This window comes from Felis catus, chromosome B1, assembly GCF_018350175.1.
Source record: "Felis catus isolate Fca126 chromosome B1, F.catus_Fca126_mat1.0, whole genome shotgun sequence".
NCBI classification, from domain to species: domain Eukaryota; kingdom Metazoa; phylum Chordata; class Mammalia; order Carnivora; family Felidae; genus Felis; species Felis catus.
In genome coordinates this window covers 136,408,393-136,435,785 of record NC_058371.1, presented here as the reverse complement: position 1 = coordinate 136,435,785, position 27,393 = coordinate 136,408,393, and the positions used below count along the sequence as shown (strand labels likewise).

Genomic DNA, 27,393 nt, shown 5'->3' with positions numbered 1-27,393 from the left:
TGGGGTAATCAGTGGCATAAAAAGACATTAGGAACTTAGATTCTGAATACCTGGTTTGAGAACCAGTCTTTTCTTAGTTATATAAATTTTTAATCTTTAATCTCTCACAAACTGAGTATTCTTATCTGTAAATGGTAACAGTAGTAGTAGTCATAATAATCATAATCATAATCATAATCATAATCATAATAATACATACCCAATTGATGTCAAAGGGCTGTATTAATGGCTAAATGAGGTAATGTATTTGAGAAAGCTTTGCAAACCCCAAAGTACTCTAACACCACAAATCTAAGTTGTGTTTGTTCTCTTGTCAAGTAGATTGGCAAAGACATGGGGGAGAAGGAGGTGCTTCAGAGAAGCTGAGAACCCTTAGTTTTCCTAACGACTCAGAATTATGGATGCATGATGTTAGTATACAGTCATCCCATAGTATATGTCGCGTTTGGTACTATCTGTGGTTTCAGGTATCCACTGGGGGTCTTGGAATGTATTCCCTGTAGATAAAGGGGGACTACTGTATACCAATTTGCTCATATCCTGACTTCCTATTCACTCCTTCTGCCTTTGTCCTTCCTTCTGTCTTCCTCCACATTAAAAACTCAAATATGCTAAGAGAAAGCTTTCACTTTTTAAATAGCCTAAATTGGCACAGTTTTCTTTTTCACCATCTCTGAAAATTAACATGTGACCAAATCATTTCACCTCTGGTAGCAGAGATGTATGAGACTATACTCTTCTGTAATGCCAGAAAAACATAATCCAATTTAGTAGAGGCAAAGAAAGAAAAGGATGGTGATAAATTTCTACATAAATGCCTCATGTTGGCATGAGATCATCTACAGTCCTCTTATTTGTCAAATAAAGAGATGGAGATTCAGGGAGTTAGAGTCACTTTCTATCACAAAGTCTGTAGCAGAATCAAGACTCAAGCCCAGGTCTTCAGAACAAAGCTTAGTACGTTATATCACACTTTTCCCCTGGCTTCCATTTCTGAGACTCACCAAAAGCTTCAAGACCAGAGAACATAATTTGCCATCTTATACTTAGAAAATGCCATCAGTTTTTCTGTGAGTATGATTGTATATGGGAATAAAGTGGAATGTGGAAACAATTGGCAGATTTTCCAATATTCAAATGTGATAAAGTCATCATTAACCAATCAAAGCATTCTTTGGATCCTGTCAGTCGATGTTAAGTCTCAGTAATAAATTATATATGCTGGTCATTTTGCTTTGTAGTGGGTGAATATATCTGATTCTGTTTATTCAGTGGTGTTGTCTTAGTTTTAAAAGATAAATCTGGGATTGCCATCGTGACTTTTTCTTCTTGGTTATGTTCCATCCTCACTCCAGATTTTACAGTAATTAATGCAAAGGAGGCTTTCTTTTCTTTTTTTGGATTGCAAATGTGAGTGTGTTAAAGTTTCTAGGGACAGAAAAGATAAGTGGCTGCTGCTTTGTTTTCTCTCGCTTCCTCCATATATGAAACCATTCTGATAGATCTGCAGGAAGAGATTTAGTCACAGATGGCAGAGGTCAGTGTCTTGTGTATTCAATGTAGTCAATAATAAAGTCAGGACTTATGCTAACTGAATGTTAATAAGGAAGCACAAGGACCTTGGAAAGTCATTATGTCTGGTCATTTGTTTCATAATATTACTCCAACAGGCTCAGGAGGCCAAGGCAGAGAGATTTTTAAACACGTATTAAGAAAAGGCCAGAAAAATAAGGAAACAATTGAAATGCTACATAAATTATAAGGTTCATGTGATATACTATACCTCAGCAGAAGAAGAATTTTAAATGTAGTTTCTGTGTAGCAGAGGGAATAGTATCACTTCTTATTGAAGGAAATTTGGTCTTTATCCAAATCAAAATGTTGTGTCTTTCTTGTCTAAATAGTATGATTCTTTTTACATATGATGGTCTCTGACAGGCACTAATTACGGGTCCTTTGGATGAAGATAGTAACATAAAACTGGCAGTATTTTTCATGGAAGAAGATTTATGCATCACTGCATTTGGGTAAGTAGGTGGGGAGAAGCAAAGACCGGGTGACTAGTACAGACAATGCATGTAAATGTAAACCAGCTTCCGTCTCCCATTCTTTGCATGCTCCTCCTAAACTCATTTCTTCTGAGTTTGAAGATTAACACTGTATCTATGTATTCAACCCAGTCTTGGGTTTCATCCCAGCTTCCTTTCTGATCTTTCATTCTTTATCCTATGTTGGTCACTATGCCCATGAAGCAGAAAAGGAAGCCACGATGGCCCAAGTTAGACACACACGTATAAAAGGAATAAACTTGTCATTGTGTTATGATAAGGCCTCAAAGGGATGCACTATCAGTTTGCACTGTCCCTAAGAAGGATGCATCCTGGTTCCTCAGGGAAGGCAGGAGCACTAAGAGATCTTTTCTCCATACTGATTTATAAGTACCAGGAGATACACACTTCACCAAAGGCCCAGCTAATTAACTAATGTTGAAACAGAATTGCACTGTTTTAAAGCTTAAAGTCCTTCAGACTTTAAGAGTTCCTTTGTGAATCTTGGAATTCCTATTATGTGGTCTTGTTGGTTTATATATCCATCCATTCATTTGACATTATAGAACTCAGATTCCACTCAGAGCCTAGAGCCTGCTTTGGATTCTGTGTCTCCCTCTCTCTCTGTCCCTACCCCACTCGCGCTCTCTCTCTCAAAAATAAATAAACATTAAAAAATATTAAAAAATAATTCCCCTTATATATATCATTTTGTTATCTGATAATGTTGTCTTTTTATTTACTCAATCTTTTTTTTTTAATTTTTTTTAACGTTTATTTAATTTTGAGACAGAGAGAGATAGAGCATGAACAGGGGAGGGTCAGAGAGAGAGGGAGACACAGAATCTGAAACAGGCTCCAGGCTCTGAGCAGTCAGCAAAGAGCCCGACACGGGGCTCGAACTCACGGACCGCGAGATCGTGACCTGAGCTGAAGTTGGACGCTTAACCGACTGAGCCACCCAGGAGCCCCTTATTTATTCAATCTTCAAAATAAATTGGTTTTATGAATTCATGGGTTTCAAACATAATTTAAATATATTTGATGGTTTTCAGTCCATTGCAATGCTTATACTTATTGGAGTTTCATCTTTGGCCAATGGGGTCCTCATAAATTTGTTTCTTTTTTTGACATTATCCGGGTAGTCTTAGATTCCTTGCTATCCATTTGATATGTCAAGATGTTTTAAGGTCATCTTGTACATTTGCTAGTACTGACTTGTATCAGCCATATCTTTAAAAGCTCTGGTTTATTTTAGTGGAGATGATTTTTCAAGACCACAGCCTTCTGCTATATTTATTTTTGTAGACTTTTTATTAGAAATATATAGGATATACACCACATGTATGTATGATATATATTATGTATGCATATGTGTATATATTGCACTATATAAATGATTTATAGTATGAATAATATATGATATGAATTGTATATCTTATTATATAAATATAAAGATATAACATAAAACTGATATAAGTTTTCTAGTATATAACCATAAAATGCTTATAAATTTATACCAATATTTCCAATTTATATTCAGGATTATAGTGGTTTTACTTAACTGGAGCTATTTTATATCTTTATATTCTTAATTCCATATGAAGAATCTTAGTTCTCAAGGACATTAGGGTCAATAGAATTAGAAAATTCCCATAATTATTTGTTATCCCTCTTTATCCACACATAATAACAATGTACTTCCAGCTCCAAAAAACTAAAAGTAATTAATTATTTTTTGGTTAATAATTAAATATAATAATTATTATTATTTCAATGTGCTTAGTTTTATACTCCCTACATTTTTTAAAAATTGGGTTTTTTTTATGTTTATTTATTTTTGAAAGAGAGAAAGAGCATGAGTGGGGGAGGGGCAGAGAGAGAGGGAGACACAGAATCTGAAGTAGGCTCCTGGCTCTAAGCTGTCAGCACAGAGCCCAGCATGGGGCTCGAACTCATGAACTGCGAGATCATGACCTGCGCTTAACCAACTGAGCCACCCAGGTACCTCCTTCCAACATTTTTTAATGGTGTACTGAATGTACATTATTAGATCACATAGCCATTACATGTTATAATTTTTTTCCTTTTAATCTTCACTAAATCTTAATTTTATAAGTAGCTATATATTTAATACCTGACATCAGTCTCTAGTCATCTGGCTTGTTTGTAAGCTTGGCCTCTGGTAGATTCTTCAAGAAGCACTCATGAGGCAGCAGGAACTAAATTATGCTTACTGTCTATCCTTTTCTTTTTGAAGCTCTGTTTTCCTGAACATAGAATCTTTGCTTCCTATTTTATTTTCCTTAAGTATTTTAAATTAGTTACATTGACTTTTGGCATACAGTGTTTTTGAAAAATTTGATGATATCTAATAGTGTTATTACTAAGTGCTCTTTAGTCTAGTTTCCAAAAGAATTCTTTTACTTTAAATTCGTGTGTGTGTGTGTGTGTGTGTGTGTGTTTTAATTAGAATATGCATCTCTTGTTTTTGGTCATTCTGGGTTTGTATTTTCAGGTATATGGTATGAATTTTCAATATGTAATTTCAAGTCTCTTTTTTTTTTCCAACGTTTATTTATTTTTGGGACAGAGAGAGACAGAGCATGAACGGGGGAGGGGCAGAGAGAGAGGGAGACACAGAATCGGAAACAGGCTCCAGGCTTTGAGCCATCAGCCCAGAGCCCGACGCGGGGCTCGAACTCCTGGACCGCGAGATCGTGAACCTGGCTGAAGTCGGACGCTTAACGGACTGCGCCACCCAGGCGCCCCATTTCAAGTCTCTTTTATTTCAGTAATTTGTCCTTGAATTATAGTCTCTAGAATTTGTTTTAACACTTATTAACATTGGTTTTCTTCTTTAACTATTCTTATTATCTATATATGGGGTCCTCTTAGTCTTTAATATGTTTTCTTTCCCAAATCATTTTCATCTGTTTTTGATTTTTAAATTTTTTCTTTTTTTATCTTCCAGTTTCTCATAATGTATCATTTGTGGTGCTTGTTTATTTTTGTTTTCTTTTAATTTAGTCTTACTTCCTAAAATCATTTTTCTTCATTTTTAATTATTTCTTGAGTGTTATGATCTCAGTTCTAAGTCATTATACATTTGACTCCTGTTGCTCTTTCAAACTGCATGATTTTCTTAGTGCCTTTAGCTTATTTTGAAATGTTTTGTTTCAGTTTTGATCTGTTTTTGAGTGAGTCTTTTGGCATGCTTTTGTTGTTTGTAGCTGTGCTCCCCAACATAGTACCTACTAGCCTCATGTGGCTATTTCAAGTTGAGTTAATTAAAATGTAATAAAATTAAACATTTGTTTCGTTGAGCTCACTAGTCAAGAGCCACATGTGTTTAATAGTTACTGTATTGGAAGCACAAATATGGAGCAATTTTATCATGGGAGAAAGTTTTATTGGACAGCCCTGGACTACAGAGATGTTATTCTGCTCATTATTTTTTCTGTTATAGTCGCTATCTAAGATGTAGACTTTCAAACCTTTTTGCTACTCAGTTTTAAATGCATTTGATTTTTCAGAAATATTAGAAGGATGGATAGACCCCTTATGCTATAATGCCCTTCTTCATCTCTTGTTACAGTCTTTGTTTTAAAATCTAGTTTGTCTGATATAAGTATGGCTACTCCAACTTTCTTTTTCCATCCATTAGCGTGATAGATGGAGATTTGGTTTAGACAGCTTTCCTAAGTTCACAGAAGCCCCTCTTCTCTTCTTTACTGTTTGCTTATTTTCATGTAGTGCTAAAAACGCATGATTTTAAAAGCAATCCTAGCTTGATCTCTGAGATTTCTTGACAATTTTCCCGGGATCCACTTTTATCTGGACCATTTCCTTTCTTTGTGTCTATTGTCCTCATCCTTCTTTATTTTGATTCCACTCTCAGCAGTGTCTCCTCATTAGGAGACCCTGTCCTGGAAGGGATCCCTGGCTGGACAGTTTCATGTGTGCACAGCGGCTGAACTGCTCCAGCCCTTTTCGGTTGTTCCTTAAGGTACTTTTACAGATGTGCTATTAGGTTGAGCAAAACCATGTTGGTGTCAGTCATGACTCTCAAGTTGGCCTTCCATGATTTTCAATAATACCACTTGACTCTTTTGAGGTTCTCCTGTTCTCAAGACCACAGACCTCTTTTTTTTTTTTTCCTACTTCTTGCAGGAATGGCAGTGGGCAGAATTTGTGGCTGTTGGTTGTTTGTCCCCACTTATATTTTGGATTCATATCACCTCATTTTGTTGTAAATGTAGTCCTAAGTTTAAAAAATTTTTTTAAATGTTTGGTTTTTTTTGAGAGACAGAGAGAGACAGACAAAGCATGAGCAGGGGAGGGGCAGAGAGAGAGGGAGACACAGAATCTGAAGCAGGCTCCAGGCTCTGAGCTGTCAGCACAGAGCCCAATGCTGGCTCCAACTCACTGACTAGGAGATCATGACCTGAGCCGAAGTTGGAGGCTTAACCAACTGAGCCACCCACGTGCCCCCCCCACCACCCGCCGCTAAGTTTTTAATTTGGCTCTCTTGTTGCTCTATTTAATGGGTGAATTGAGCATATTCTAAGTCTTGGCTACTACTGCCATTACCACCTCTGCCCACCCACTCGCCATCGATTCCTTTGAAGAATAAATTATTTGAAAATCATTGTAAACTTCTCTGCTAAAAAAACTAGCTCTTCACAACTGTCTTGCTTTAGTTTGAGCCAAGTATATGGGCTTCAATCAGGTTTTGGCTTGAAGTAAAAAGTTGTTAATAGACCATGCAGGTCATCCAGCAGTTCTCCAGCCAGTTTCTTCTGGGTGTGACCCACAATGGTTGGCTTTTTATTTCATTTGGAAATACATCTTAAAATGTTTTCCAGACTACATGCTATATGTCTACTGTAGACAGGTAACACGTATTGCTTAACTAGTTGGCTTCTGAGTTCTTTCATTTCTTTCTTATTGTTCAGAACTTTAAGACAAACTTGAGATTTATTTAAGCTGGAAGTTTGGCTTTAATGCAAATTCAAGATTGTATATATAATGTATAATGTATATCCCACCTCATATAACATAGCTATTAACTTTGTAAAATTCAAAGTTGAAAGCATCTTCATGGATCCTCTAATGTAGAGTTTCTCACTAGGCACGATTGACATTTTGTGCTGGATAATTCATTGTTGTGGGGGCTATTCTGCACACTGTAGGATGTCTAGGAGCATCCCTGGCCTCTACCCACTAGATGTCAGTAGCACCCCCCAGTTGTTAAACCATAAATACCTCAGAGAGAGGGAGGATTGGGATTGGGGTGGAGATCACCTCCTTTGAGAACGACTGGTGTCATAATTCTCTCATTCTACGGTTGAAGAGCAGGCAGAGAAAGGAGCAGTCATTTATATAAGGTCACATGACTATGTCAAAACTGTTTTCTAGACTCTCCCAGAGGACATCATCACAAAACATAATTATGCCTAATTATGGTCAATCTCTGAAATGGAATATTTAAAAGATTTTGAAAAAAAACAAATAAAAGATTTTGGAAATCATGATAAAAACTTTTTTGGACCCAAATATTATTTTGATCACCTCTATTGCAAATATTTATTGTAAGAAGAAAAAGCATTCAATGTTGGCTCTTGAGATGAAAACTAAAACTTTCCAGGCATGTCTTTGGGCTTTGGAGAAATTTGGAAAATAGTTTGGATCATAGGATCCTTTGGATTGTTGACTTTTAGTAAAAGGATTATTTTGGGATTGCTTCTGTTTTGGAATTTTCCTTAACAGAGTTTTTCAGGAAGAAGAAAAAAAATTTGTGTCACCAACATCTTTGTAACTGGTGGAAAGAAAGCCTAAATCCAATCTGGTAATGCCTTTATCACCATCTTCTGGAGACTTTTGAGAATATATTGCTCCAAATTTTGTACTGTCTTTGAGAAATTTGAGACAAATGAGAAAGAGAGAGAATGAGAGAAATGAAATCATCATGAATGTTAGGATGTTCATCATAGGTTTATTATTAAACATTTCTCCATGGTAGCATCAATGACTCCTTTCTGGTGTTTTATCAAGTGTTGTTTTCCTTCTCATATATTTCTCAAAACTGTAAGTTTTAGATATACTAGAAGAAGAATGTAGAGAAGACTATCATAAAATTTGCTGCAGTTAAGCTGGACTGTAATTTTATATATATTTGTTACAGGTTATAGAATGGTACAGATGCACAAAAATATGGGTTTGGTTTTGTTTTGTTCAGATTCAACAAAATTTCTCTGTAATGCTTCCTCAGATGTCAGTCAATGGGATTTTCTCATAGGTAAGTTCCATTGAAGAAACCTTTTCATTACTTCTCCCCTCATGGAAATCCAGTATAAATGTTCCTCATTTTGCATTTCAGTTAGTGGTAAATTATGTTTGAATAATTTGGAGGGAAAGGAAGTGAAATAGAGAAGCAAATAACATGTTTTCAGCCTATAAACGTATATATACCATTTCCTATAGCCCTTAAAGCAACTCTGGGAGTAGGTATTTTTATTACCATTTTCCAGATCAGAAATATTCAGTCGTATAAATGAAATATATAAAATATCCTATAAGTGAAGCTGTTATGTTTGCTTTACAGTTGACAAAGCACTTCAAAGATATTGAATGTGTATCTGAAATGTCTAGTAACTGATTTGGTAGCCTTTTATTAATACTTATGCATAAATTATCTGTAGGTTTAAAGCTTTTCAAATTTATATCATCCAATGAAGCTCCATAAGAGAGAGGACCTCATAGTCTAGCTTACTTGTAAACAATGCATGGTATGTAATAGAGGCTTGCAAAATATTTGTTGAATGAATGAATGAATTTGTAAAGAGAGTATAATAACGTTCACCTCAAAGAACTATAAAAACTGAATGAGATAATGCAGCAAATCACCAGACCCCGTGCAGAAACCCAATGAGGGCTCATTCCTTCTTTTCATTGTGACGTCTTTCCTGATACGTGCTGCTCGCGTATCCATCCTTGACACTCACTGGTCACTGACATTTACTTTGAGGTGAAATCTTCACCAGCTAGGCCTGGATCAGGTCACTCCAGCCTGGGTATGGAAGTATCCATTGAAAAATGAGTGGCTTCTGAGCCAACTCCAGTTCTAAAGCCTTCTATATGAAATTAAGCTAGCAAGTATGATTCTAAGTATAGGGCACAAAGCACGAGACATTTGCTTGAGATGTTCAAGAGGCATTGAAAGGAACATTTTGGAGGAGAAAAAAAGGAGGATATGAACATTAGAGAACTATTTGCCTGTTGGTGTAGTTATTCTTCATTAATATTCATAGAACCTGCATCACTGCTTTGGGGCTGAGAGACTAGGTCTTTCCAAATGTTCATTGCAAATACTGTGTTCAGGTGCTCTCCTAGAACTCCCATTGAGTTATAAAAACTAATTTTATTTCATTGAATGTGTCGTGCAGCTCTATCCTGATGAATATATGACAGAGAGAGAAACAGAACAATTTTCTGCACTTTCCTTTTTTATCTTTAATTTCAAACCTAGTTCCCCTATGCATCTAGGAGACAGAAGAAGCTATGATTTTTAATATGTACAGTTATGTGCATTTTAACAAACTTTAAACTTCAGAGATTCACTGTGCCTCCCTGCTCTGCAGAGCACTCGCTGCTGCATGCATATTAATGAAGATGGAGAACAGGGAGAGAGAACGCTCCCGTATGGCAATTATGTCTGGGAAAGAGAACTTAGATTTCATCAAGTTTACTGATAATCCTGTGTCTTCATATGGAAATGTGACTCATTTTTCTGAGATGCTTGCCTGCCATATATGTTTCAGAATATGTTTCAGAGTATTAAAAAAAAAGAGGGTATATATTCTTCCCTGACACCCCCCGCTTGCAATGGAAACTAATTTAACATAAAACTCTTAATACCGATGAGCCTGAGGGGATGGATTAATGAGGGTTAGTTTTGTATGGCAAAGAAAAGTAGAAAGAGCAGAATTTCTGCATCTTCATTTCCTGAAAGAAAAGTTATCAGGGCTTTTTGGCAAATCATAATGTTTTCGCTTGGAAGGGATAATTTTTTTAAGAAATGTTTTGGGAATCGGGAAGTACTAATCACACGTTACTACATTTAGTTAGTACAGCCAAAGATTGATTATTTTTAACGAAACTTGAATTTCACCCATACTTCACATAACCTACCTGCAGGGTGCCTAACATTTACCTGCTTCACCTCTGTAAAACCTCAGTGTCCTCCCAGCCTCCACACTCACATGAAAAGCAACAGTGAAACACACAGAGTTAAACCCAGGGGCTGTTTGTCTCTCATACTCAGAAACAAGTTTGTCAAAAGGGATCTCCAGCTGTCCTTCAATGCCTTTGTCCTTCCCCATGTCTGTTTTCTCTATTAGCTTTTGAGCTTCTCCAGGGAAGGAACATACTTATTCATGTTTGTGTCTCCACAAACACCTGGCATGTTACATGGCTCATCCTTGGTGACCAGTAAATAATTGTTAAACTGAATTACTGGATTCTGCTTTGTCGTCCAATATGCTGGCGATGTCATCTGGGAATACTGGAAAGCAGCCTGTTGATGCTCTCATCTTAGTTTTTAATGATGCAAAGACCCTTCCATGGAATTTAATCTTTCATGGAGTGGAAGGTTGGGAATGAATGAGCTCTAGGGTTCCTTACAGCTTCCAGAGACTTTGTATCATTTTTGTTAAAGTGGGTTTTAGACTCAGACAGACCTAGGTATGAATCCTGATTTTGTTGCCTGGCTGTAGTGTTGCCTTGGGAAAGTAACTTGACTTTCAGCGCCTAAATTGGCGGTGCTCCATAAATGTATGTTGAATGAATCAATGGTTTCTAAACCTCACTTTATCATCTTTAAAATGGGAAAATAATATATATCTAGCAGTGTTGTTAAATACTCTACTTGGCAAACTCAGAAAGTAGAAAATTAATTTGCTGTCTACGGACATACCCTTGGATATTCACCTATCATTTTTTACTGCCCTTTCTACATACTTGTAACCTTTTGAATCATATATATATATATATATATATATATATATATATATATATAATTTCAGGGGAGGGTAGCATTTGATATTATTTTATATTAATATGATTCCCTGTTTCTACAAAACATTGTTTGCTTTTACCTTCATAGCCACCACCTGAGATTATTAAGGCTATCATCCACATTTTGCAGACCAGAAACCTGAGTCCCAGATAGAATTTGATTGACCAAGAGTTACAGCAGTAACCAAAGTATGACTAGAATCTAGATCTCCTGACTTAGAATTTGGTAGGCTTTAAACTCTGTCCTGTTGTCTTCTCAGTGATCAGGACTTCTAAAATGAACCAAAACATTTATTTCTCTCTGTTCTTTTCAATGAAACACAAAGGAAAGGAGACTGGAAGCTTAGCTTAATGAGTGGCTTTTATGCTGGTACACTTAAGTTATTTTTTTGATCTCCCCAGTTTGTTTGTGGGTGAAATGGAGAAAGAGCCCATTAAGCCTGACAGCTGTGTTTGTGTTGGTAGCTGTTGATATGCAGACAGGGCTGCAGGGAGACCCTGAGCTGGTCTCCTGGTCACTAAGTACATTAGGTCCTAAGAACGCCACACCTTCCCTTGCGAGCGTTTGAGGATTTGTTGGAGTTTAGATGACACACAGAAGTCGTACTCAATTTAGGATTCTTAAACCTTAAAACTTACCCCGCCCTTCCCTATATTAGATAGAAGTTCATGCCTGATAGACTCAAGTAAGCTGATTAGCTATGGTGGGGCTGGGGAAGATAGAGTGGCAGAAACTAATGATTGTTTCAAGAAGTAGAATAGAATATTGGTTAAGTGTGGTTTCTGGAGATAATTGAGAGCTACTATGTGCAGTGTACTGAGGATATAGCAGTGGGAAAAAAATCCCTAGTCTCATGGAGCTTACATTTTAGGGGGAAGGGGAAAATAAAATAAATAAGTAAATGATATAGTATATTAGAAGGTTATTTGTGCTGTGGACAAAGGGAAAGGGACAAGGATACTATTAATCCCTCTTCTTTGGCCCATGGTCGGTGTTCATGATTCAATTTCCCAATGTGTCAACTTCTAATTCTTAGACTGTCCTGGTTCTCCTTTTCCAATGCTTTCTTCCTTTTTTCCAGGCAAGAACAGTTCTTGAAGTTTGCATCGGTATGGAGAGAGTATGTAGCCATCAACATGGCATGGATTTGAGAGTGAATAAAAAAAAGAAACGCAAAGAGAAGATAATCATTTAGCGGTAAGTAGGCATTTAAAGCCTACATTAAGATTAAGCTTTCTTTCTTTTTTGGCTCACTTTTTCCTGCATTTTGTATGTCTTTAATATTGAATTCAGTTATGCCTTACTCACCAAACTTGGTGAGAAAGGCATTAAGGAGTATATGGAGAAAAGACTCAGTCCTAACCATAGAAACCCTCACTGCCCAGTGGAGTGACATTTATATTTTCCACATACATTCTTTCTGTTTTCAGAAGGAATTTGGGCATCTGTCATTAAAATGGAGTAAACACAATGCAAACACTTGAAAGAAAGCCAGGACTAAGGAATGGAGGAGGCTGAACCACATTACAGTGACAAGGGTCAAACACGCCAGAAGCTTTGGAGCTTTCCGGCACTCAGGGTCAAAGGGAGGACACCTACCAACTTATAGAGAAGAGGGTTTTCTTTCATATAATTTCTTTAAAAAATTTTTTTTAATGTTTATTTTTGAGAGAGAGAGAGAGAGAGAACAAGTGCGGTTAAGTGGGGGAGGGACAGAGAGACAGAATCTGAAGCAGGCTCCACACTATCAGCAAAAAGCCTGATGTGGGGTTTGAACCCACACTCAATTGACTAAGCCACTCAGGCGCCCCCCCCCCCCCTTTTTCTAATTTCATAAAGAAATTCTTCATGTTGGACAGTTAATAAGGAACAGGAAATAGTATAACGGACAAATCCTCATTAATGGTTTTAGAACAAGTGCAGAATTTTGTCAGTGTTGGGTGTGACCAAGAATGTTCCTCCACCTCCTTTGATCCTCTTAGGTTTCTGAAGGAGAGGTCAAAGGATAGGGCTTTGGAAACCTGGTTGGAACCCTGAGGAGCTACAAGGTGTCCTTTGAGAAGGCAGGTAAAAGCTTGGGGCCTTCAAAGAGCAGGAGAGAGATTTTCTCAGACATTCCCTGAGCTTACCATCTAGTGTTGGCCTTCCATGTCAATGACTTGCAGACATTTTTGACCATGTTCCCAAGTTAGAAATATATTTTACATCGCTTTCCAACAGAGACACGTATACACAACTCCCTGAAGGAGAAGTCTCCCCAAATTTCAAAAATAATATTTCTCGGGATGCCTGCGTGGCCTAGTTGTTTAAGTGCCCAGCTCTGGTTTTGGTTCAGGTTATGATCTCATAGCTGTGAAATCCCCACATTGGATTCTGGGCTGAGCACGGAGCCTGCTTAAGATTCTCTCTCTCACTGTCCCTTTGTCTCTCCCCTCCTGGTCCTGTGGTCTCACGCTCTCTCTCTCTCTTTCTCTAAAAAAACAAAACAAACAAAAAACATTTTTCATATGATGAGTAAGGCCCTCTGAGTTTTTAAAAATTTTATCCAAAGACACCTGGGTGGCTCAGTCGGTTAAGTGTCCGACTTCAGTTCAGGTCATGATCTCATGTGAGTGCGTGCCCCACATCGGGCTCTGTGCTGACAGCTGTGAGCCTGGAGCCTGCTTTGGATTCTGTGTCTCTGGCTCCCTCTTCCTCTCCCCCACTTGCACTCTGTCTCTCTCTCAAAAATAAATAAACATTAAAAAAATTTTTAATAAAAAATAAAAAATAATTCTATCTAATTCTTAAAAAATTATAAAAATTCTATCCAGTTCTATTTTTTGATTGCTACTTATACGAAATAGAAAATTTAATTTCATGTTCCACTAATGGAACCAATAGTGTAGTTTAAAAACCAATGCTTTATTTTTTTTAAGTTTATTTATTTTGAGAGAGAGAGTGCACATGCATGCAAGTGGCGTAGGGGCAGAGAGAGAGGGAGAGAGAGAGAATCCCAAGCAGGCTCTGCACTGTCAGAGTGAAGCCTGACATGGGGCTCGAATCCACAAACTGTGAGATCATGATCTGAGCCGAAATCAAGAGTTGGACCCTTAACTGCCTGAGCCACCCAGGTGCCCCTAAAAACCTATACTTTAAATAAATTGTTCTCAAGCAGGGAAACTTGTCAAACTTCACATGCATGTCTATCTCTAGATGATCTGATGTGTGTCAGGGGCATAATCTCCCTAAATTATGAGGGGGCTAAAGTGCCCCCTCACCATCCTCTAGCTAATCCAAAATGACAGATGTGAGGAAAAGGAAACAAAAGGTAGAGAAAGGGAAGGATTTTTTCTTAAGGCTTAAAGCAGAGCTGAAGTCCTCTGTCCCAAGGTGGTGGGGGGGGGGGGTTCCACCTAACCAAAGGAAGTTTTGGGTTCCAATTAAGACATAAGCTACTGGACTACTACAACTTCTAGGAGACCAGCCAAATACATTTGTGCACTGAATAGAGTGAATCCAAGGAGATCCCACCTTCACCAAAGCCAAGGCTTTTAATCCTTACATATGTATAAAGGAAGGGCTTCTGTGGTCCCAGTGCCAAAGATCCCGATGCAATAACATACATGTGTCCTTCAGGTAATAGGCTCAATCAAAACTGGACCCTGACCCCCATCTGCATTGGATGTATGGTGACCCTCTCGGCTCCAAGTTTTCTTGGGTGTTAACATCCCAGGGTGCTTGTATCAGCATGACCAGGAATTTTGCAGCAGAATCTTGGAAGCATAGAAATACACAGGATCCAACTACAGAGTGGCAGTCTCTCTGGGTGTGAGCCTTAACTCCCACATTCAGAGCTCAAATAGGTGGGGTAGTACCTACCATACTTGACACTCAGAGAGAATCATTGTTTAATAATCTTCGTCTATGACAGAAGTATTTTCAGCAATTATGAAATGAAACAAAAAATAATAAGAGCCAGAAAAGAAATATGTATGTTGACATTTTCAAAATTGAAGTTGGTATATATAGTCCTGCCAATAAAAACACATTAAAAACTTAAAGAATGAAGTGAATATTATAGTCGAAAAGGAAAAAAACCTGTAGATTAATTCTGTTAACACGTTTTTTTGAAAAAAGAAAAACTTATTTGTTACAGCGGTAAGCAATAGTATTACAGTTTCTGCATGTTTTCAAGCCACCTTCTGCAAATTTGCCAGTGACCTTGTTAAAATAGATCTTTGCAAGGGCGCCTGGGTGGCTCAGTCGGTTAAGCGTCCAACTTCGGCTCAGGTCATGATCTCGCGGTCCGTGAGTTCAAGCCCCGCGTTGGGCTCTGTGCTGACGGCTCAGAGCCTGGAGCCTGTTTCAGATTCTGTGTCTCCCTCTCTCTGACCCTCCCCCATTCATGCTCTGTCTCTCTCTGTCTCAAAAATAAATAAACATTAAAAAAATTAAAAAAATAAATAAATAAAAAAAATAAAAAAAAATAGATCTTTGCAGATGCAAAGATGCATCATATATGTAATGGAATATTACTCAGCAGTCAAAAAGAATGAAATCTTGCCATTTGCGACAACGTGGATGGAACAAGAATGTATTATGCTAAGCAAAATAAGTCAGACAGAAAAAGATAAATGATGTCACTCATATGTGGAATTTAAGAAACAAAATGGATGAACATAGGGGAAGGGAAGGAAAAATAAGATAAAAACAGAGAGGGGGGCACACCATAAGGGACTCTAAAATACAGGGAGCAAACTGAGGATTGCTTGAGGGGTATTGGGTGGAGGGGGATGGGCTAAATGGGTGGTGGACATTAAGGAGGGCACTTGTTGGGATGAGCACTGGGTGTTATATGTAAGTGACAAATCACTAAATTCTACTCCTGAAACCATTATTACACTACATGTTAACTAACTTGGATTTAAATAAAATAAAAAAAAATAGATCTTTACATATTCGTGTTCAGTATAGTCAGATATATTAAATAATCTTTAATCACAGTTTAATGAACATTTTTATTCATTTGAAATTTGAAATATTTTTTCCTATGAAGTAATGAATATTTAAAATAGTTAGGAAAAGGTTTAAAAATGAGAATATATTTATCAGAAATTCCTCAATATTCCGATTTTATAAAAAGTTTCAGGAATTTCAGTACTGTCCATTTTTTTGTTCCTTCAGGATCCATTTTAGAAGAGTAAAAAAATTCTCACTAAAATATCTTCAGGAAACAATTTATCATAAATTTCTGTTATATATACTGTAAAAACTGAGGTTTTTTTCATCTTCTGCAAAAATCAGAAATTGGCTGAATGATAGAGAACATTGACATGATGTAATCCATTGCTTTAGAATGAACTACGTAATTGAACTATCTCCAGTTCTATTTCCTCGGTTTACAAACACGGTGCTATTATTATTTAGAATCTACTGGGTTTTTTTAAAAAAAATATTTATTTTTGGGAAAGTGGAGGGACAGAGAGAGGGGGACAGAGCAGGCTCAAGCAGGCTGACGGCAGCAAGCCTGACAAGGGACTCGAACTCACGAACCAGGAGATCATGACCTGAGCTGAAGTCGGACCCTCAACTGACTGAGCCACTCAGGGGCTCCTAGAATCTACCATTTAAGGACAGCCATATGTAATACCACAGGAATAGAGACATAAATTATAGCCAGAACAAGCAAGCCTGGATGGACCGTATCATTGGAGTTCTCTGAATTAACTTCCGGGTAGAATATAAACTATCAAAGAATAAGAAATACAAATGTAATGATTTGAAATTTATACCTATTATTAAAACTCAACCCTCTCCATAGCAATTGTTTTAAGCTCAGAGCAACAGAACAGTTTTCCAAGAACAGCATTTATTGTTGACTAGGGTGGACCACTGGCACCTCCCACCCCTGATACACCACTGGGAGCATGTCGATAGTTGAAGCACTGACTGATCTGAGCTGTGCTATGATAAATTTCATCTCCGAAGGGCATTCTGCTACAAGGGTAACAAAAATCTGAACACTCTGTCCTCGATAACATTCTTGGTCCTAAAGTAAAGTGACCCATCATTAACACTTGTTTTCTTTGAGGTGGGATGGGTGTGGAGGGCAAACTTGTGCTGCCCCTACAGACCAATCCTTTTGGATCAGAGGCAGTGGGTTTAGAAGCAAAAAGAAAGGACTGCATCCCAGCCTCGGATTCCCAGGTCTGTCTCTGGTTTGTGCTACAAATGTGGGCAAGTTACTGAATCTCTCTCTGCAGTGTATTCTCATCTGTAAAGTAGGAGTAATAACAGTACCTGCCTCAGAGATTTTGTGATGATTAAATGAGATGGTGCATGCAAAGTGCCTTAAACAGTACATGGTGCATGGAACACACTCTTCTGTATAATGGTCATTAAGGGCATGATAGAAATGTGCAAATCAATAAAGGCAATTCTTTCATGGGTTTCAGCAAATGCCATAAAAAACTTATTTCTTAGACCGATCTAAATCTAGTTTAAGTAAAAGCTGGATTTATCCCATTTGTGGTCTTTTTAAAAAGTGCTATACCATCTATACATCATTCTAAATTTACACATACAGGAGACTGGATTAGGTCTGAATTCGTATGACAGGTACCTTCAATCGCATAGTAGCTCAAATTCCCAAGAAGATCCATGGAAGCAACTCAATTATAAGGAATGGCTTGAGTCTGAGGGAAGCTGGACCTCTGTAAGGGCTTGAATTACCCTTTGCCACCACCCAAGTGGAGGCCCTTATCAGATTTGCGCGATGAAAAATATTTGATTTCCCTGAACTTACTGCCTCGCAATTCATCCTGATGACTAGTATTCCAATTATTTTCATCCTCTCATACTTCTGTTCAAGAATCTCTCACAATGAAGTTAACCAGTAGGGTCAACAGATTGAAACTTTGTTTCAAAGGGGTTCCCTGGGCTTTAGCTTCTTAATTCTAGCTCAGCTTTTAACAGCTTCCAGAATCTAGCTTCACTACCACTGTACCGTACTTCTCTTTACTTATCCATTAAGACAGTACCCTTACTGTACCTGCTCATTCTTTCTCCAAAGCCTTTCCTTTTCTTTACCTCTAGTACCTTTTCCCCTTAGTACAGGGGACTATTTCTCTAAGTCTCAAAGCATAAGATGAAGAAAACTGAGACTCAGAAAGTGGAATCACTTGCTTAGGTTGTCATGTTTAGCTTGCTCCATGGCAGAGCTGATCGCAGAATTCTGATTTCTAATCTAGGGCTTTTATTCTGAGGAACTGTTGCAATTAAGTTTCAGAATGCAGATGTAGCTAATTTTCCTTCCTTCACAGGTTTTTCTATACCTGGGGCCTGCTTTGTACTTACCTCCCGATAGACAAAAGCCTTAAAAACTCTTGGAAGTAAGTTTCAATGAGCGTCAAGTGTGTGTGTGTGTGTCTGTGTGTGTGTCTGTGTGTGTGTCTGTGTGTGCATGTGCGCGTGTATGCGCGAACGTGTCCTCTTGGGAAGTCAGGGTGGAGAATAAAGCCAAGAGCAATATTTAATTGACAGAGGTAATTTTGTTTTGAATGAGTATTTGAGAATATAGCATTTCAGTAAGTCGTTCCCTTTTAACCTGGGTTCTTCAGTCCGCAGACTTGCATACCACATCAATATCCCTTTTGTCACTTTTGGCCAGTGGCCCCATGGTTTGGAATGGTGATTTTATCACAGCTGACTGCCATTTTGAAGGGACAGGGCTTTGTCGTCTCTCTTACCTGTTTTCACTGAATAGAGGCAAGGATTGGAAGCTGATGTGTTCTCACTTCTATTAAAAGTTATGCTTCCCTCGTTTCACAGTAATAGGTAATAAAATGTAAATAAACATGCTTCAGTGGAATTTTGCCAGGCATAGTATTTAGGTATAGTGTATATAAGGATGTAGTTATTTTTAACTAACTCCTATCAACTGACATAATTGAGTCTAACGGACTTATTTGAATACTTAATATTGTTTAATTTTGTAATTCAATATCACCTAATTTCATAATTTAATTTTTAATATTAAAAATGAGGGGCGCCTGGGTGGCTCAGTCGGTTAAGCGGCCGACTTCGGCTCAGGTCATGATCTCGCGGTCCGTGAGTTCGAGCCCCGCGTCGGGCTCTGTGCGGGCTCTGTGCGGGCTCTGTGCTGACAGCTCAGAGCCTCGAGCCTGTTTCGGATTCTGTGTCTCCCTCCCTCTGACCCTCCCCCGCTCATGCTCTCTCTCTGTCTCAAAAATAAATAAACGTCAAAAAAATTAAAAAAAAAATGAATATTAGTGTTTATGACTATTTAGACAATGAGAATATTTTAAGAGGCATACATATAAGGAGAGAGTCTTCAGGAAACTTGCATAAAATAAATCCTATTTTTATGAAAACTGTGAAGAAACTGGGGAATTAAAATATGCTTAAGACTTTGTGCATCTGTATTTACTTCATAGATTAGGCAAATGCGTAAATAATAATTGAAGAAAAAGTTCAAAGGATAGCTGGTTTATGTCACTGCTGGGCTCCAAGCCCAGAATTTTTAAAGATAAAAGTTTGGTCAATGATTTGACTCGTATTAGTTTGGCAAAATGTAGAAAAAATTGAGATGATATGGATATATATTGTCTTTGCCTCACACACATTTATTTTCCTCCAGCCATCATAGTGATCACTGGATTCAGTTTAATTCTAGACACATTTAGAGTACCTACTAGGTACCATATTCTGTGCCATGTGCTCTGGATGATTCAAAATCAAATAGGATGCATTTAAAATTGGTAGCAAGATAGGCCCAATACAACTGAACCTGAATGTAGTACAATTAAATGTAGTGCTACGAATGGAGTAAGAAAGTCTCTCTTGACGGAGAAAAGCTTCACAGAGAAGTGGATTTTGCTGGTGGTAAAACAGGGGAAGGTCATTCTAGGCAGAGGGAGCAGAGTGAGCCAAAGTACACCTTGGGCAGCTTAGAGTGTGTGGATGGGAAAGAGAAGAAGATGGAAGGTAAGGGCAGGGCAGGTTACTAAAGGCCTTATCTGCATGTCAGAGGGTGTAGACTCTTCTCCATGAGCAATGAAGGAGCCACAGTGATGATGATAATAACAGAAGAGTGTTGAGTACAGAGAAGGTGTGGATGCCTGACAGCCCTGAGTCTCCTGAGGAAGCAAATGGCAGGATTTCTGCTGAGCCTGAGCATTTGGCATTGAGGCTGGGATACTGCGGACAGTGTAGTTAAATGTTGAATATTTGCTGTAGGGGATGGGAAAGGAAGCCAACCAGTCATGAGCAAGAGGACTGGCAAGTAGCATTCAGCTAAAGACAAAAAATCACAAAGTTGTCATATAGCTAATTAACACGGTTATACAAACAGTGGCAACATTCAACAGTCAAGGTGAAGTCAGTTGGGTTGACATTATTGATAACTGATCATTTCACAGACACATGTTGTTTGATGTCTCCACAGTCCCTCAAATGCCGTAGTCACTCATTGTTCATCAAGATCTATGATGAAGGCCAAAAATGTGCTGGTGTGTCCTGAGGGGTGGGGGTGGAAATATTTTACCAAGAAGAGACATTACGCCTTTTTGACAAGAGACAAATGTTTCATTCAAATGCTGCATTTCGCATATTGGAAACCATAATGAATTCTTGTGCACCTCTCTGCCTAGTTCACAATGTCAAGCCCAGGCATTGAAACACCTCAGGCTTTCCTCACAAAATTAAATTTAATGTTACACCCTCCAGTAGAATGGTGCATAAATCAAGCATTTGATTTGCATGGACTATAGCAAGCAGCTCTCTTCTGGATAAATATAAACCCAACTCTGAATATTATGTCAGGGACAGGAACAAAGCAATCTAGGACTTCCAATAAAAGTCTGGTACCAAGTGTAATTCATGCTGGTATTACACTGCTCTGTGTCAAGCCTGTTATTAAAACTCTTGTTTTAACCTCCTTTTTTCATTTCAAAGGAAAATGTTTTTCTTGACCTTCCTGTATTCAGAAAACCAGTGCACAGTCAAACCAGTACTATTTATAAACTGGTGTCTACTCGTGACAATCATGGGCATGTTTCTTTTTTTTTTTCCTCCATCTACACCGACCCAGCATAGAGTACAGCAAGGGTTACATGTGAGTAATCAGGTGGAAAGAAACAAAACAAAGGGCATGGAATAAAATACACCATGGGAGATTAGGTTACATGGATATTCACTAATGTTCTACCTCTGGCCATAGTCCCAAAAGGATGCTAAGAACAGTTTCAGAGCAGAGAAGTCTTAAAAGTGATGGAATAGCCAAAGTTAATACACATTCAGAAGCAGAACATGCATCCAATTCAGGAAGAGTGAGCCTAAATATGCATCATTTGGTCTCGTTTCTGGCCTCCAGCATATGCTGAGTTGTACATTTTCCTTACTTGTATTTTCCTCATCACAGGGTACCTGAACTATCTTTACTAAAAGTAAAATTACTGTGTTCTGAAATTAAGGGAGGCCCTAAGATTAGAAGCATTTTTACAAATGCAAAATGAGTCTACTGTAAGTCCCCAAAGAACATAAATAGATCACAGACTCACACTTATTCTACTCTACATCAAGGCCTGTCATGTTTATTCTGGAATGCTATAGAGGTATTACAAACAGAGCTTGCTCCTAAAGCCAAGTGCATTTCCAAGAAGGCACAGCTGTCTGGAACACATAACCAGGTGAAGATGTGAGCCTGAGGGCTAAACTGATGATTTGGTGTCTGCAGTGTAATTTCTCCAGCTGTCCACAAACATCTGTTAGAATTTGGAATGCTTCAAGATCTGAATAGGTGAAAGCAGGTGTCTGAAAAAATAAATTTATGATTGTTTAAGGATAGTAAATTAGGATTCATCCACTTATTTGTGAATGGAATACATCAATAAATATTTATTAAATGGATACAATATGCCAGTCTCTGTGATAGGTACTATGAGGGGATGTAAACATGAATTAGATTCTACTTTCAAGGAATTTATGTAAATGTTAAAAAAGGCATATGAGATATGCAGAACTATTGTACAAGGTAAAAGTGTCATAAGATATATAGATACAGTTCTACATGGCATGAGAAAGATACATTATTTTTAACTGGAGGAAATTAGGGAAAGCTGAGCGGTAGAACTTGGCCATGCAAAATAAATAGGGGCAGGAAAGGGAAATCCCATGTGGGGGGTGGTGGGGTGGGCACGGTCAAACACTTGGAAAGGGGAAATTCCACCAAGAGACCATGAGTAATGAATAGTGACTGATTCCATGTTACTGAACAAGTGAATGAATGAAGACAAGTAGAGGCATATAAGATTGGAAAGGTAGACGGGCTGGGGGATGGTCACTGAACCCTGGACTAAGCAGTTTAGACTTTTAAAATTAAGCAATATGGAGCCATTAAAGATTTTTGAGCAAGGAAATGACATGATCTAATCTATGCTTTAGGAAGATTAATGTGATCATAGCATGTAAAGTCGATTAAAGAGCAGAAAGACTGGTATTAAGGAAACCAGTTGGCCCTGGAGAGAAGTAATGAAGACCTAAACCAGGACAGTAGCAGTGGGAATAGACTACAAAGGACAAGGTATGATACAAGTAGAATCCACAAGACTTGGCAGATTGGTGAGCAAGCAGCCAAGGTTGATAGCGTTCAGTACAGGGTACCCCAGAACATGACACTTTACCATACTGAGTATTTAAGCTGAGAGAGTTTGACAAAATGCAGAAGCAGGAAGGTAACTGTGACCTCTCCCTTCTTCACCTTTCCAATGAAACAGACCAATGTGAGAGGTGCCCTTCCTATACCTGAACCCTTATTTCTGAAGACATAGGACCACCAAGAAGAACAAACAGGCCTTGCTAAATTTCCCCTATTACTACCATTACCTCATACTTCTTAACGTATCATATTTATTCTTCCACTTTTCATCAAACTCAGCATAGAATACTCAGGTTTGTCTTTTGGGGTTATTATTATTACTATTATTATTATTATTTTGTGAAGGCTCCCATGCCATATAAAATTTATGTTAAATTCATTTATATGCTTTTCTCCTGTTAATCTGTCTTTGTCAAGTGCACTGTTTACACCCATCCAGGGACCCAACAAGGGTCAAGGGAAACTTGCTGAGGTTTTGAACAGAAAAATCATAGGTATTCACAATAAAAACTCAAAAACTTGACATTATTTTTATCTTTAAAAAATCAATGCTTTTGTAAAACAGAATGTAATGTAGTTGCTTCATATCTTTTACCTGAGCTCAGAATGTAATTTGAAATCACCTGCTATTGTAGGCTACCCATTTCACAGAGTAATTTGGGTAAAGTTGAATGGCTTCTTCTGAATTGAGGGAAAGAAGAGAAATAAAATGTTTCTAAATGGTTGCTGTGGTTATAAAATCAGCATAAAAGTTTTTGGCATTTCGCATTCTGATTATTCCACTAATATTTTTAGAAATCATCACAGAGAGTCAGAGTTTAGCATGTCCCAAATAGAGAAAATGGATAATTTCAGGTACATTGACCTCGTTGATCATGATTTAAGGATTATTGGAAAAGAGCAGCATCTAGTCCAATCCAAGTTTATTTTGAAAGTACAGTCAGTCCACTTCATGGATAAGGTGTTTTCTAATTGACTGAAACACCAAGCAGGCTGATCTCTAAGCCAGCCTGTCAATACTCATACAGAGAAAACCTGTGCTTCTCCCCCACCCCCCACACCAACTCTCAGGCCAAGTGATTAACTGTGCATCGGTCATTTAGCGTAATAAATGTGAAGTCGGAGAGATTGAGTGTTGCCACAGGACTCCTGCTGCGGAAATAAATGCCCTCCCACCTTGGCGTGCTTAGAGCAGACACAAAGAATTTGCTTTGAAAGTGTTAAGGAGCAACAAGCTCCCTTTCAGTTTAGAAAGTCTTATGTAGTTAATCCTACCTGTCAGCCAACGTGGAGTGTGCTGCTTATGATCACTGCCTTCTGAATTTGAAATAAGTCTGTCTTAATGGGAAACACAAAGTGAAACTTTAGTGTCATTAGGATGTCGTTTTCTAACATTTGACTCAGACCAGCTTTAAAGAGTGTTACTTCTCGTCTGGGAGAAGCATGGGAACTGGAAACAGTGGCTGTGGAAGGAAAGAGGACTCCATTTTGAACATTTCTTCTCTGCTCTTAGAAGTCTGGTGCAGTTGGTAGTCTGCTCATCGCTAAACAGGTGCAACAGAGGCCATTGTTCTCTCTTAAGGTTCCTCAGCCTATTAAGGAACTGGCCTATTTTAATTTGCCAATTTTCTGGTTTGGTAAATTTATGAAACCAATCAAATAGCTAGTATAATCTGGTTGTTAATTCTAGTTAATGCCTCTGCCTAGAGTATTTGATCCAGGTTATTGCTACTGTAAAAGAGACACGGTTTCATATAAAAGGAAGCAGCAACTGTTTGATCAAATTGGGTGATATCATTTGGGGCAGGGCATTTTCAAATCAGTGTCCTCACATCTTCACTTGCCAGCTCCAGAAATTTGCCTCTGACCTGCAATAAATAGTTGTGGTTCTCAAGCTATTTAAGCCTGATTAAGGTATTTGTTATGCATTTGACAGTACACAATAGTGCACGATGTCAATTCTCAGTTGTCATCATCATGATTAAAAAGGGTAGAAGAGAGTGACCTCTATGTGAGATGAGTTGTATTAAATAATAAGGATGCCATGAACCTCTAATCCAATCAGAGTTTAGCCAAAGTGAATAAAAGCCCTAGCAAGATCTCCAAACAAAAAAGTTGCTAAGCAAATGATGCTAGATTTTCTTGTTGACAAAAAGTACTTTCTGTGGTTCAGCCACACCATATTTTCAGTTGTTAGGGGATGTTGTTATGAATACAAATGACAAGAATGCAATTTACTTTAGAGAAGCACCCCACATGACCTCCTTGTTCAAGGTTGGCTTATTGGAAGTTTTTTAATTTGAAAAATAATTTAAGTTGAGGGAGGCAGTGCAGTCAAAATCCCAGCAAAGAGAAGATTTTAGCATGAGACGAAATGCCTAAACTGTAGTGCCAGTGGGTTAAAGGATCTCTCTCTCTCTCTCTCTCTCTTTTTTTTTGAACAGGCCTGACAAGTGTTCATTGGGTCAGCCCTAAGAAGGAGCCAAAAGATAGCAGTTAAAGCCACCCTTATGTGGATCCTGAGAAACTTAACAGAAGACTATGGGGGAGGGGAAGGGGAAAAAAAAAGAGAGGGAGGGAGGCAAACCATAAGAGACTCTTAAAAACTGAGAATAAACTGAGGGTGGATGAGGGGTAGGAGGGAGAGAAGGATGGGTGATGGGCACTGAGGAGGGCACCTGTTGGGATCAGTAGTGGGTGTTGTATGGAAACCAATTTGACAATAAATTTCATATTTTATTTTTTATTAAAAAAATTTTTTTAATCATTTATTTATTTTTGAGACAGAGAGAGAGACAGAGCATGAACGGGGGAGGGTTAGAGAAGGGAGACACAGAATCTGAAACAGGCCCCAGGCTCTGAGCTGTCAGCCCAGAGCCCGACGCGGGGCTCGAACTCATGAACCGCGAGATCATGACCTGAGGTGAAGTCGGCCACTTAACCGACTGAGCCACCCAGGCGCCCCAATAAATTTCATATTTTAAAAAAAAAGCTTAAAAAAATAATAAAGCCGGGTTCTCAGGAGAGAGTGTCACTGTGACGTCAGACATCCCATCTAGCCCACTTATTCACAGAATTGTCTGAGAAACTCCCTTTACTGAAGCCCATGTTTTAACAGTGATGAGTCGAATGAGCAACAAGAAGGACAACTGAAGTTAAAAGATCAATTGCAGCTTTTATTAAGAATCTACCATGTCCCAGGCTCTATGTTAGGCCCTTTGCATGAATGATCTCTTTTACTGCTGACGTCAACAACTGAGGTCAATGTTATTACTACCTCTGTATTACGAAAGAGGAAAAGGGTTGAGTAATATGCATTGGCTGATATGTGGTGGATTTGGCCACCAAACTCCAGCAGTCTTTCATTCTTGTTTTCCCAACTGTTAATGCTTTAACCCCTCCTTACATACAAATCATGTAGACAGATTTAAAAAAATTGAAGCTTGTCTTTTAATCACAGGAGATACTGGTTTTTGCTTTACTTAAGAGATTCCTAAAGTTAATCTGTTTATAAAATGATTATTACCTATTCATTTAAAAAGTATTTATTAAGCATCTGCTGTATGCCTGGCAAGGTTGATGTTAAGCAGATAAAGGATAAGATATGGACACTGACTTTAGAAAATCCTCCGTCTACTGGGTTAACTTGAACTAAGATACAACTATATTCATATATCTATCTTTTGGGCATAATCATGGTCTTCACCATCAACATAATGACAATGCCCAATGTTTTTATGGAGTTTGGTCATAATGCAATGTCTTGAAAACGTTATTTCATCTGTGTTTTACAATCCCCTATGAGGTGGACAGGGTCAATTTTTCACCCCTCCGTTGTGGTTGAGGGAGCTGATATTCACAAGGTGGAATCCCCCTCGCTCAGGTATCCTGGATCCAGCTCTCCTTAATGAGCTCCACCCCGTGACCAAGACATCTGCAGAGTCCTCTCCCGTTTTGCTTTTGATGCGGCATGCGAAGAGAGGTATGAATTTCACTTTACGTAAGTAACAGTCTTTGCCTTAAAGACCTTTTATTATATTTATTTCTTCCAGACAGACCTGATAGAAGTCCGTCAGTCTGTCTCTGAACCGTGTTTAGCCCCACTAGCAGGCCCATTTCCACTCACGATTCTGGCTGCCTCCTGAACTGCTGTGTGAGCAAATGAGATAAGTACGAAATATTCCTACGCCACTGGCTCCATGCTCTCCTCATATTCAATCACGAAGACTAATGAATCAGAGATGATTGCGGTGGTAAAAATCCAAATGCAGATTTTTGCTGTCCTTACTAATGAGAGAAAAATATAGTAGACCATTGGCCTAAAGGCTCCAGATGCGATTCCTTTGTAACTTAGAGTGCATTAAAAAAGCTTCAGTCAGCAAGATAAGTTAATTTTTTTATGACCTTTATAAACTCTTTTAGCCTGTATCTCAGGAGCTTCTCTTAAAGATTAAATTTTTAAAAATCCTTTTAGCTCAGGACGACACAGTCTTTTTTGTTTCAAAGGCTACATCCAAAATCTATAAAGAAACTCTGTTCGTGACAATTATTGTCAAAGTAATGATTAGGTAACATGTCATTTTTAGTTTTTACTGCTCTTGTCTCTA

General features: G+C 38.2%; 1 long non-coding RNA gene across 1 annotated transcript in view; it reads left to right on the top strand.

The window, feature by feature from the left end:
- Positions 1 to 433: 433 nt before the first annotated feature.
- The window catches only part of LOC109499082, a 95,774-nt gene continuing 68,814 nt past the window's right edge, over positions 434 to 27,393 (top strand). The window contains exons 1-4 of the long non-coding RNA XR_006596975.1: positions 434 to 1,070; positions 1,939 to 2,027; positions 8,290 to 8,349; positions 12,209 to 12,324. This is a non-coding gene — a long non-coding RNA (uncharacterized LOC109499082). The remainder of the gene's footprint in view (positions 1,071 to 1,938; positions 2,028 to 8,289; positions 8,350 to 12,208; positions 12,325 to 27,393) is intronic.